This window comes from Myxocyprinus asiaticus, chromosome 35 (genome assembly GCF_019703515.2).
Source record: "Myxocyprinus asiaticus isolate MX2 ecotype Aquarium Trade chromosome 35, UBuf_Myxa_2, whole genome shotgun sequence".
NCBI classification, from domain to species: Eukaryota; Metazoa; Chordata; class Actinopteri; order Cypriniformes; family Catostomidae; genus Myxocyprinus; species Myxocyprinus asiaticus.
In genome coordinates, this window is record NC_059378.1 from 8,856,959 (window position 1) to 8,870,783 (window position 13,825).

General features: G+C 36.0%; 1 pseudogene; it reads right to left on the reverse strand.

Annotated features, from left to right (window-relative positions):
* Window positions 1-36: 36 nt before the first annotated feature.
* LOC127425849 (synaptotagmin-6-like) overlaps window positions 37-13,825 on the reverse strand; it is a 33,514-nt pseudogene continuing 19,725 nt past the window's right edge.

Consider the following 13,825-nt stretch of genomic DNA (forward strand, 5'->3'; position numbering starts at 1 on the left):
CACTTTTGACTAAATCTGTTAGCTAAGCAGGCGAGGTTTATAACACTACATAAAGACATGGCCATGCAATGTTAAAAAGCTTACACATTACCATAACAAACAATTAACATGGAAGAATGGGAACAACAAAAATTTCCAAAAAACAAAACAGCAGATACAGTAGAGGCAAGAACTTTAATCACACCTTTCAAGTACAAGGGGAAGTTCTGAAACAATAACTGTACATTACAAATACGCTTTATCGATATAAAAGTGGAAAGTTACTCTTCAATCAGTCTTTTCATACAGAAACAATAATCAAAGAAATTATTGTTACAATGGGTTCCAGCCAGGCCAAACCAACAAAATACGTCATGTTATTTGAGGAGAAAACACCTTAAAGGTTACAGGAAAAATACAGAACAACAAAGATTTGTCACAGTTGATGTAAAATACAAAAATGTTCTTTGTAAAACGGTAAAGGATAACATTAATTTATTTTATTTTACATTAAATTATTTCAAGTCTTGTTAGTACACCAAGAAGTTTCTGAATCCTTTAGTTCTGTCATGCTTTCAACACAAACCTTGGTATTCATTATGATTTTACTTTGGAAGCTACAATTACTGCATGGTGAAATGATGAGAATTTTACAGAGTTGTATATTATGGATCATGAAGGATAAAGCTGTGCATGGCTGTGTTTTATTAACTGAACTGGATTGAGAAAATGATAGCAAATTGAAATAGATTCACAACAATCAGCAACTCAAAAAGTTTGTCAAAAATGTAAATCCAAGTAAAACCTCTACAATTTTTACAGTGATGAAGAGATATTTGTAGACAGGATATACTGTAAATGGCTCTTGGCATTTTTGGTGGCAGAACACATTCAGTACTTCACAAACAAAAGGAAGATCAATGGAATATCTCTGCTCTGTAACCAATATACAACAGTTCTTCTAATATATCTCAATAGGATGAACATAATGATGAATTCACATATCTTTGTTAAAATTCTTTCCTCTTATTTTGCTTTGATAAAATCTCTTAACACATGTATTTTATATTCAAAGAAGACAAAAAAGAACTAGAAGGAAGTTATGGCTAAAATATAATAAAATGTATCTTCATACTATTATAATGTCAATGAAAATATATTATACATCTACCGATTATACAGTCTTCAGTCTCCTTGCAGTGTTAAAACCTCTGGGTGCTATTTTCGTGAGTGCACAAAGCGCAGCACTATGCGCGATGACTGTGCATTAAGTCTTCTCCAATTTAAGTGAGAACGATAATTCTAAGCGCAATTTTCATGCCAGCGCAAAGCGCAAGTGGGCATGGGTGGGAGTGTTTGCGCTATCTGCGGGTGAATGCGCGCAAACTGGAGGTGTATTGTATGTAAATTAAGTGCCGCAAAGCACAATTAGCTAATTTCTTGAGAAATAGATAATTGCACTAAGACATTTCAAAAGGACATCTGTTTTCAGTGTAAAGTCTAAACTCAATTCCTGGATTTGCAGTTTGGAGATTCCACCTGCAGGTGGTAATAAAGTTAATGTCCAAACTATAAAAATATAGTGGAACATTAAATTATGTCCATGACAATCACTGTTTTAGCCTTTTTATTAAACAAATATTTTTTGACATTTGTGTTAAACAATCTTTAGGTCATAGTTTATTTTTCAATTATTATTATGTTCATATTTACATTTATATATAAGATCTAATTTGTATTGATATTTTTCCACCTGTTGTTGTAGAATGATTTTTAAGTCACTGCAAAAGGGGCTGGTGGAAGAAGTTGGAGAGAGTAAAATGTCTGGATTTGGTATGATTTTTTCCACCGCTATTTTGACTATATTTTCGTTTCGTTTGAAGTGTAAATTTAATTTAGAAATATCTGTATTTTTTTTTCATGTTTCAATAAATTAATTTAATTTGTCAAAATCAAAATCGACTGGTAGAGGTGAAGTGCGTTCTGATACAATCACTTTTAATACTATAGCCATTATTTGTTTTTCAATAGATGACAAATATTAAAAATACTTACATTCTCTATAATTTAATAAAGGGTAAATACAGATTCTGACTAGAACCCCATTTCCATGGGTATAAAAGGAGCATGTCACTGTCATAGAAATTAGAGGTAGACCGATATATCGGTTTTACAGAATAATCGGCTCTGATAGTTGCTTTTTGGAACTATCGGTTATTGGCAAAAATCTATGCCGATAGTTGTCGATAGATCTTACATCAATTTTTCATTTCAAAATAAGAGTCCTCTGTGTGTTTCAGCTTGTTTATACTCAAAAGTCCCACGTTATTCAACAAATCTTCATTTTGTCAGGTTATTAATGGGATTTTGGTTGAACAATAAACAGCATCTGGGATTTTATTTATTTTGGATTCTTGCAGCCTCTATGTCCGTGCCCATCAAAGTAAAGAAAGAATAAGAAAATGTAAAAATGTAAAAAACTATCAGCCAATTGATCAGTTATCGACCTTTCCCACCACCTTAGGTATCGGTATCTGCAAAATCCACCATCGGTCGACCTCTAATAGAAATATGCCTGACATTAAACAGGGACGCATTTAATGCACAAAAGAACGTAAGTCCATATTTCTATTCTTCTAATTCATTGCATACAGTCCATTTACACTACCAACTTCTTATGAATGTGCTGACTTTGTTTATATCGCTGGTGCTTGACAAGGAATGGACTATATAATAGAACGCAGACGTTGCTGGAGAAGAACCTCAGAATTAAATTGCACTTGACCCAGCCCATTTGCGCTTTGAGCGTGCGATTTTGCCAAACCCACTTGCGCCTTGAATTAGCGCATGCTTGCACAAAAATACCAAAACTTCCCGCCGATGCTCATTGACTTTGCATGTATGACTTATGGCATAGCACTGCGCTTAGCGCTCTTAAAATAGGGCCCTCTGTGGGTTGTGGATTTACCCAACGCATGGAAGCAACACTTAAATCCAAACACAAAAAAGGGGCTAAAACTTGGCTAGGCTCAGTTGCACTGTAAGCACGAAGAGTTTGGACTGCATCCTCTTTCTTCCTGTTCCGTGATACGTCCACACAGACATAAGTTGTGTCACATGTTGTCTAAGGACATAATTAAATCACACCATCACTTCCTGGGAGGTCCTTGGCTTTTGTGAAGATGTAGGGAGAGGCTCGCCCTCCCTTATGGACTGGAGGGGAGTCTAGGAGATGGACAAGACCCCTGACTGTCAAAGCTTGTAGTGCGATTCTTCCACTGAAAGAGAGGGAGAGATGAAAATATTTTATTCAATGACTCTCACTCTATTATGCAAATGAACTGAATATGTATTTTTCCACCTTGGAAACCTTTAAAGAGAATTCTGTCATCATTTACTCACCCTTGTGTTGTTCCAAACCTGCATGTCTTTTTTTATTTTATTTCATGGAACACAAAAGGAGATGTTAGGCAGAACATTAGCCTCAGTCACCATTTACTTTCATTGCAACTTTTTAATCATATAATTAGTGACTAACATGCCTAAAATTTCCATTTGTGTTCTGAGGAAGAAAGTACTAAGTCAGATAGATTTTAAACAACATGAGGGTGAGTGAATGATGACAGAATTTTCATTCTTGGGAGAACTATCCCTGTAAGACTTGATAGTCACCTCCTTTTCAGACTTCTTGGGCTCAACGAGTGGATGCCAGTGAGCGATGGGTTTCCGAGGGTAAGCGAGCATCTCATTCCAGTGGTCTCTGCCCAAACCTTCAGCATGGCACCCTACCCGACAGACTCCAATGATTTCATTATGTCCCACTCTACCCATAAGGAGAATTTAAGAAAACAAAAAGAAGCAAAAGAAAAATGTTGAATTCAATATAAAAAAAAATAAAAAAAAAAATGGTTGAAATCACAGAAAACTATCTGATATTGAATATTACGCACAGATCATAGTCCATGACTGATATGTGCAAGTTGACTTGATCCATATTCTCTGGAGGTATGTCAAAAATTATCGCCTCATTATATGTTGGGTTCAAAGTGTTCTTTTTTATGGAAGTTTTCTTCTTTTTCAAGCGTCTTCCATCACAAACCAGTGACACCTTCACGTACGGATCTGTAACAAAGCAGAGAGGTGTAACAAATTTCTCAAGCTCTTTTTTTCTTTGTCTTTTCTGCTCTAAGTAAAAAAAAAAGACTTGTAATTCTTTTGTTGACAATGAAAAATGTGACTGTCAAGGTGGATAAACAGGCAGATGGAGCCAAGCAGGCTAATGCAAGTAAGTAAAGACACTCAAAAAGGAAAGCATACCTGAATAACCAGTAATATCCATGGCTTTGAGGTTCCGGCATTTAATGACAGTAAGTGTAAGTCTCCCTGCAGTTGGCAAGTAGCAGAGAGAAAACATTACCTCTCCCAAATCCACACTCTCCTGCAAAGTCAAATAGATACACACACATACCATTAACATGGTTTCACTTAAAATATTTACTAACAAAATTTATTTAACAACCATAAATGAAACATGACGTCTCCTATAATATATTCTTGGCCAAAAGTAGATAACACCAAATGGGTTATACTGTTGGCATCCATGTTTCTTGATTACAGCCTCAAGATTCCAAAATGCGAGTTCGATAGTGACTCCTGTATTCCAAACACACATAAAACAACAATTTAGGGCAGAGGATTTCAAACTGGGATCCATGGACCCCCAGGGGGCCTCAAGGGGGTGCTAGGGTGTTCTGTGGAAAATATATTAAAAACTGCTGAATTTGACATAACTATATTTTTTAAAATGAACAAATTTAAATTAATTAGGGAATTAACTGCTACATTTAAAGGAATACTTCACCCAAAAATGATCTTTGCTAAAAAACAACACAAGTTCTCGCGTAAACTTCGTAACATTCTCTCGTAAGCACTCATGAACACACAATGTACGTCAAGATTTTAATCTAAAAATTACCTAAATATTTGCTTGTTTCTCACCAAAATCTATTGTTTTGCTTCCGAAGACTTGGAATATGACGCACGACTTGCATGGACTACTTTTATGATACCTTTGGGTCCTTTTTAAGCTTTAGAGTGACTCACTACAGCTGCCATTGTAATAATAATTAAAACATCTCCTTTTGTGTTCCGCATAAGACAGAACATCATACAGGATTGGAACGTCATGAGTGTGAGTAAATGATGACAGAATTTTCATTTTTTGTTAAACTATTCCTTTAATTCCGGTTGTCACTCCCAAATCTATGGAGTGTATACGTGTCCATATTGTGCTACTTAGGCTCTGCATTCTAAGGCAATAAGCATTCGATCTGGAGATCATTTGATGATGTCCATAGCCAACTCCAAAACCCCTGAGACAGAGGGATCAATAAATTGACATGATGGAAGACTTATGTGCACAAACACGTCTTATTTAATTCTCCCACATTTAACCCATTAGATTTTGAGATATTTACACTGTTGACAGCTCAATAGCATCTAGTATAATTAATCATCTGTGTTCATATACCTTATCTCAGCACGGTTAAAAGTCATGACCGAACACACTTCTGTAGTGAGATGAGAGTATGATTACCTGTAAGACAACTGGGCAATTTCACGAGTCATTGAGTAAGACAGATTCATTGAACGGCAGTTGGTACGGCTGATGTGTCCATGATATTATTAGCATTAGACATCCATTGTTTTACTCACAGGTTATCAGTGCAGTCCGGGAAATTTTACCATTATGTTAATAATTCAAATCTATTGGCTGGATTCCAAACCTTTCCATACCAGTTACAGGAATTTGATTATGGACTTACTTAAAGGGCAAGTCCACCCAAAATTTAAAATTCTGTTATCAAAATTCACTCACCCTTGTGTTGTTCCAAACCTGTATATGTTTCCAGATGACGTGGACCATAACATGAAATGTTAGGCAGAATGTTAGCCTCAGTCACCATTCATTTTTCATTGTATGGAAAAAAGTGAAAAGTGAAACTGTTTTTAGAACAATATGAGAGTGAGTAAATGATGACAGAATTTTATTTTTTGGAAGAGCTATGCCTTTAACGCTAAAGTGACCATAATAAGATTGCTCTTTTTGAACTATGAAAACTGTTAGAAGCTGTAATGTTAGAGCAACCTCTGTCAAAGTGTAACAATAAGCAGTGGTGGTCTCACATGGTGCCCTAGACGAGACCAGACACGAGTTGCTTGGAAGCTTTGGAAAGCTGCTTGGAAAAAGTTACCCGTTAGATTACAGTTCATTTTCAATGAGTTTGGCGGGTGGAACAAAGAGTATGCACAATCCCCAAACTGTTGCGAATGAGCAATAGAGAATTGGAGTGCACATCTGAGAGTAGTGCCCTAGATAACATTGCTGCCTTAAAGTGACTTAGGTGACTGCCTAAATCTTCTATGCCAGTTTCTGTCACGGACTAGAAGAGATATAAAACGGGAACTGAAAATACAAACTCACTAACATTTACTAACTTGAACTCTAAGTCTTAATGCTACTTCATACTGTAATCCCAGAAAAGGATGTGCAACATATTAACATGATGTAAAAGCTCCTTGGAAAAGCTTGATGATAAAGAGTCTAGCCTTCTTGTTGAACTTCATGGGGCTCTGAGCATTACTTTCCCTAAATACATGTATATTATATAGATTTATAGTCTTAATCAGGTACCAACAAAATTCTGCTTTGGACAAAAAGTATCTTTGAAAGGCTGCATACCAAGGAAGATCTACACAAATTTGAAATAAATCTTTTTGAACCCTTTAAGCTCTGAAGGTGTTTTTAAAGCTTTCCTGTTTCATTGGCATGCATAAAATAAAGGCTTATAACTCTATAAAAAAAACTAAAAGGGGTCAAATGTTTGGTATCATTTTAAAGAAGACTTTAAATTTTTTTAATGATATAGATTATGATAAATTATATGACTCTCAGCCTGAGGAACTGCTAAAAAATTACAAAAAAACCTGAGCCAAAAATCAACATTTCTTATTTTTCTGATTTGACATTATATATCTCAGGGTGTAAATAAGGTAGCTCCAAAATACTGCTTTTATTTTGTTCCCAATCATGTCAACTGTGTTGATACGACAAAGCAATCAAAGGTTATAGCATTACAAAAATAATTTATCCTAGTGTTCAAAAACATCTCCAAGTGTAAAAAAGCCTCTCCAAACAAATAAAACATAATAATTGTACATAAGAACTTATTACACATGCAAATACAAAAATGACTAAAGGTATACTCTATTGCCAAAGCATGCAGGAATGAGTAACAAGAGCCCTTTTAGTTCCATTCTGTGTCATCTGAGCCATCATTGAGTCTGTGTCATGTACTTGGCGCCATCTCCTTTTGGCCATTTGTAATTAGGGTGAATGATCCTCTCTGCCCATATTTGGATGACTTCCCCCTCTGGTTGCAGCTATCTAAATTCTAATACGATCGGTTTAGCATTCCATGATGCTGTACAACATACTACATAATTTCCAATTAAGTCATCTGATCCAGGAAAGCTATGTGTTTTAGCCAGATAGCACATTATGTGTTGTGTGTACATTGTGCTTCATATGGATTATCAAATGATCTATCCGATTACATTGTGTGCAGGCTCGTTTTAACTGGAATTATATGTGATATTTTATGTTCTGTTTATTTTTCATGAAGTTATAAGCAAAAAAGCGGCTTATAAGCAACACCTGTTTACCTGTATGTCAAAGACATGTACTTAGCTATTACTCACTATATTTTTGTCTGTGAGTAAAACAAATAGGCTGGTTGTATTCTCCTCTTTGAGAGCTTTCCAATGACATATGTCACATGGCTATTTGATCAGTTGGATGTTTTTACCATTTACGATAATATATACAGTGCAAAATTAGGTTACACTTTATATTAGGTGGCCTTAACTACTATGTACTAACATTAAATACATACAAGACTTTGTATTTACAGTGTAACTACATGTTGTTCTGCAAAATATCCACATTTGCTGCTACTGAGGTTGAGGTATGTGTAGGTTTAGGAGTAAGGGTAGGGTTAGGATAAGGGATTAGAGTTAGGATTTGGGGTAAGGGTTGGGTTAGGGGTAAAGTAAACCGTGTAACTACAAATGTAATTAAATGCAGGTACTTTAAATGTAATTACAGTGCAACAACATGTATGTACATAATAAGTACATTGTATCAAATGGTTAAGTACATAGTAGTTAAGGCCACCTAATATAAAGTGGGTCCCAAAATTATTTATAAATCATCAAAACGGAACACTTCTGATTTGTCTGCAAATTTCAAAGCACTTGTTCAGTTTTGGTCATAATGCTTAAATGCATTGTAAAGTACAGCTTCTAAACTTTAAAACGATACCTATTTTGTGTTGGTCAAGACTGTAGTTTTTCTCTGCAGGCTTAAAGGGTTGAGAAAAAAAAGTAACTTCTTTTGATTCAAAGTTGAGAGTTAAAATTGCAGACTCAGAATTGTCTTCTACTTGCCAAGGCAATAACATTAAGAGTGGTAAGTTTATTGTTCTCTAAAATGTTTTTAATTGCTAATATACATTGCACAATCATAAGGGTCACATTAATGTGACAAATCACCAGTGGGGTTTTCACTCACTCACAAGTAATAAAAAGGATGAATTGTCTTACGCTGGTGGCGTATTGAATGTCTTTCCAGATGGATGTCTCTTGCGAGAGATCCGAAATTTCAAAAAGGTTATCCAGTATAACCTCCCCAATCATATCATGCCGTGAGAAGCGGTCAAAGTCAAACACACTCAAGTGGAGCTTTCTAGACCCCAGCTCCTCATACGGGACCGAGAACTGGAAGGTCTCATCAAATGTGGGATTGAGTGTCTTGCGGTGCACACGGGTCTGGAATTTACGCTTACGGTCAGGCAGCAGATAGATCTTGACGTAAGGATCTGAGCTGCCGCACAAATCTTTTGCAGGTAGGTCGAAAGCCTTGAGGATGGTAACAAGGAGAAGCTCCCCCTCATAATCATACTTGAGGGAGAAGCTGATCTTGCCACATGTTTTTTCTGTGCCATTCTTGGACGACTCCTCTGCCTCCATTGTGCTCTGTTTGTAGAGTTCCGGTTGGATGCGTCCAAGAGAGGCAGCGGTGCAGGTGGGATGGTCCTCCACATCCAAAAATTCACTTCCGCGGTCCAGACTGGTGACATGGTGCATCTGTCTTGGAAGGTGCTTCTTGAAGGAACTGTGCCTGGCAACATTGAGACAATTTGGCAGCTGAATCATCCTGATATCAGGCATTGGTTCTATCACAAAAGGTAAACCAGGTGCTAATCTACATTTTAATAACAACCTGTGATCTAATGCAAATTGGTGGTTTAGTTAAAAGCTTGACAAAATGTAGTTCTGGTTATGTTGTAGGGTTCCCATAAAATTCTTGCAAAATATATTTTTACTCAGCTTAACAATGCTGAACAAGTTTAAATGTAGCTAGCTCTACAGCAGTAGGTTGCTACCATCTGACCTTCCTTACAGCCATTCAATGCCAGAGACCTCCTTCAGGTCTAATTCCGTCTGACATTTACAAAATTTAAAGCATTAACATGATTAGGAATGACTGGAACTAACCTTTTACTGGCTCTGTGTATTTACAGTAAACCTTGTTGGCCTAAATGTCTTCAGACAAAAAAAAAAATTCTTCCAGAACACTGACCTGTTAGAGGAGGCCGGTTCAGTGGTCTGCCGTGAGATACGTGTGCGTCTCAGCAAATGATCCTTCATGGACAGTTGCACGTCTGCAGGGATATCTGGTGACGTATGACTAATCTTCACTGCCGCCTCAAGAAAGTTCCCAGGATCTTTCAGCTTGTCTGCTGCCATGATGTCTCTGAGGGATGGGTAGTGTCACCGTGACCTTCTCTGAGTTGGTCTCTCTCTGAGTGGGTGGGAGCAAGGGTGGTGGCACTGGAAGAAAGAGCTTTGCTGCGCCAGGGCACCCAGCACAGCTTCCAGGTAGTGACGCTGATGACACCCAGCAGGGCAAAGCCACACACCACAAATACAAGCAGCAGAAGACTGAAAGAAATGTCTGGACAGAAGATACAACATGGACAGAAGTGGACATGTTAAAAAACACATGCAAAAGACAAATAGGCAATTTATGGCACATTGCCAGATATAATGCCACAATTTTTCAATTAAACAGTTACAAAATGTACTAAAATAGGTTCGAATTTTTGTATGTTGATCTTACTAGTTGTTGTGAATATTTAAAAAATACTAAAAGAAAATAAAACATAGTGAGGTTCAAAAGTGGGAGACCACATTGAAAATCTGGGATTTTTACAGGGATCCCACACTTTTTGACTAATGAATTTCCATGATTTTTCCATAACCTTTCAATAAATTGTGCAGTTTTTAGAAATTATTTAATAGAGATTACACTCAAAAAGGGCACATTTTTAGCCAATGAAATATTTTAGCGCAGAGAATAACCAGAAAAATGTACATTTAATATAGAGATTTCCATGACTTTTTAAGATTTAACCAATTTCTGTGACTTTTCCAGGCCTGGAAATCCTGATTATAAAATGTCCTGATATTTTCAGGTTGTCCATGAGTGTGGGAACCCTGTTTTTAAAATTAAAATGTTGAAATAAGCAGTAGTATTTTAACATGATTTTAGTGTGATAAATCCCTTACTAACCTTATCTGTGTAAAGTTATAAACAATATATATATATTTTTTGCCATGACAACATAACGCCGTTGAATCCAGTAATCTGGTAAATGCCAGTAAATCATGTTAATGGAATATTCCAGGTTCAGTACAAGTTAAGCTCAATTGACAGAATTTGTGGCATAATGTTGACTATAGGGTTGCAGTGGTATACCTGTTTCACTTGCGCCACACACACACATGCGGCGGAGAAAATGTCAGAGAGAAGCGATGCTGATATGACCAATCTCCATCCCCCACAGAAAAATTACTTAAAATCAGCAGCGTGGGATTACTTTGGATATCCCAAAAATGAACAGGGGATTGTCCTTAAGGACGGACGTCCAGTTTGCAAAAAATGACATAAGTGAGTGTGTGTGTGAGTTAAAGGTACAGACAGGAGCAGTCTGGCTGTGCTGTTGCACACCTACAGTATATGTTATTAATCATAGGGCATTATTTTAAAAGCTCACACAGCTGATGTTATTTTTCATTTAGTAGTTAATTTAACATGCTATGCTAACATGTACACTAACGTGCTTTAGTTATATAACATGTTATAGCTACATGCTATTTTTATATCATGTTTATATTTTGGTTTATTATTATAATTCTGTTAGCTTTCTTATTTATTCTATTTATTTTCAAAAGGGAGACTTTTTTAACACATACTTCCATAAAAATAATAATAATAAAAAAAAGATTTCAAGTTTCATTTACAATAAAGCGTTTGTTCAACCAAAAAAACCCTTCTTTTTTCATTCCTTTAAGGGTCATTGTAACTGATAATAATAATAATAATAATTATGTAATATCATATACCGTGATATTTTCTGAGGCGGTTATCATACCATGAAAATCTCATACCGTTGCAACCCTAGTTGATTACCACGAAAAATAATTTCGACTTGTCCGTCCTTTACTTTAAAAAAAAAGGAAAAAATCGAGGTTACAGCAGGGCACTTACAATGGAAGTGAATAGGGCTAAATTTTTGGAGGGTTTAAAGACAGAAATGTGAAGCTTACAATTTTATAAAAGCACTTACATTAATTCATCTTTTAAAACTCATGTATTATTTGAGCTGTTAAGTTGTTTCAATTCAATTTTTACAGTCAATCTAGGGTTTTAGGATTTGTTGATATTACATCGTTATGAAAACGAAGTTGTAAAATTGGCTAGAACTTTACACAGGAAAGGTTAGTAAGCGACTTTATCACATTAAAATCATGTTAACAGGTATGTTAATGTCTTGTGGCTATACTTTTGAAACAGTGAGCATTTTAAGTGCCTCACTGTCAGAGGTGGGTAGAGTAGCCAAAAACTTTACTCAAGTAAAGTATAATTACTTAATAAAAAATAATTACTCAAGTAGAAGTAAAAGTAATAATGTTACAAATTACTCGAGTAAGAGTAAGAAATTATCCAATAAAAAGAATACTCAAGTAGAGAGTAACTAGTTACTTGTTTACACTCCTATATTCCAGTACATGATACACATTTAACATGCATTACAGAATGATTAATAATAATAATACTATTAATATTATTGTTAATAATGGAAATTGTTATCATTCACCACCATGTTGTTCCAAACCCATGACTTCTTTCATCCATGCATCAAATTAAAGGGTTAGTTCACCAAAAAATTAAAATGCTCTCATTTTCTCACCCTCATGCCATCCCAGATATTTATGACTTTCTTTCTTCTGCAGAACACAAATGAAGATTTTTAGAAAAATATCTCAGCTCTGTTGGTCCATACAATGCAAGTGAATGGTGACCAGAACTTTGAAGCTCCAAAAAGCACACAGAGGCAGCATAAAAGTAATTAATAAAATTTTCTGATTTTCAGAAGCATTATGATAGGTATGGGTGAGAAACAGATAAAAATATATAATTTTATAATATATAAAGTCCTTTTTTTCCTGCCTGCCCAGAAGGTGGCGATATGCACAAATAATTTAATCACCAAAAACACAAGAAGAAGAATGTGAAAGTGGAGATTTATTAGTAAAAAAGGATTTAAATATTGATCTGTTTCTCACCCACACTTATCATATCCCTTCTGAAGACATAGACTGAACCAGTGTCATTTGAATTCCTTTAATGCTGCCTTTATGTGCTTTATGAGATTAAAAGTTTTGGTATGCATTCACTTGCATTCTAGTATAAACTAACAGAGCTGAGATATTCTTCTAAAAATCTTTGTGTTCAGCAGAAGAAAAAAAGCACATCTGGGATGGTATGAGGGTGAGTAAATGATGCGAGAATTAAAAAAAAAAATTATTGCTATAAGGAGATGTTAGACAGAATGCTAACCTTAATCATCATTTACTTTCACTGTATGTTTTTTGCCCCTCCATATTTTAAAGGGAATGGTGACTGAGGCGTTTTGCAGCCCTCTTCAGCCAGTCGCGGCCCGTTTCAGCTTATCGCCACCCGTTCAGCCCCGTTTCGTGGCCGGTCCACCGGGAAAAGTCCTGGTTTTCCCTATGGCCAGTCCTCCCCTGATTCTGTCTAACATATTTTGGGTTCCACAAAATACAGAAAGTTTCATGGGGTTGGAAGAACATGAGGGTGGGGAAATGATGATATAATATTAATTAAAATATCACTTTAAGGATGCTTCTCAGATTTGGACGAATCTGTCATTTAGAAGAAAAGTTTGGAAACCGTTTTCTAGCAATTATTACAGTGAAAAACGTGAACAATGTCACACAGACCCAAATTATATTTAATGTTTAATTATACACTGAAGCAAGATCATACTTTATTCATGCCTTCTGTCATTATTTCACAGCTTTTTATGTTCTGCGTGAATTTAGTTCAGTGTAGTTCCAGCATTTTCAGTGTCGAAAGAATTTAGATAATTAGTTTTGTACACTGAGGGTAAATTGCACCTTATCTCTGTGTTTGGAAGCTTGTTGTCCATAAGACAAAGCTGCCCGCATCTGTCAAACGCAGTGCACACGGCAACCCTGCATGTGCAGAAATGCTCACAATCATGACAGGCAGGGCAAAACATTTGCACTTAACGCGGATGTTATACAGTAGGCACTGATATGTTGCAGCGCTGATATATAAATGTAAACTTAGAAACTGAGGTCATAAGAGCCCACGGTTACAGATTCATGCTGA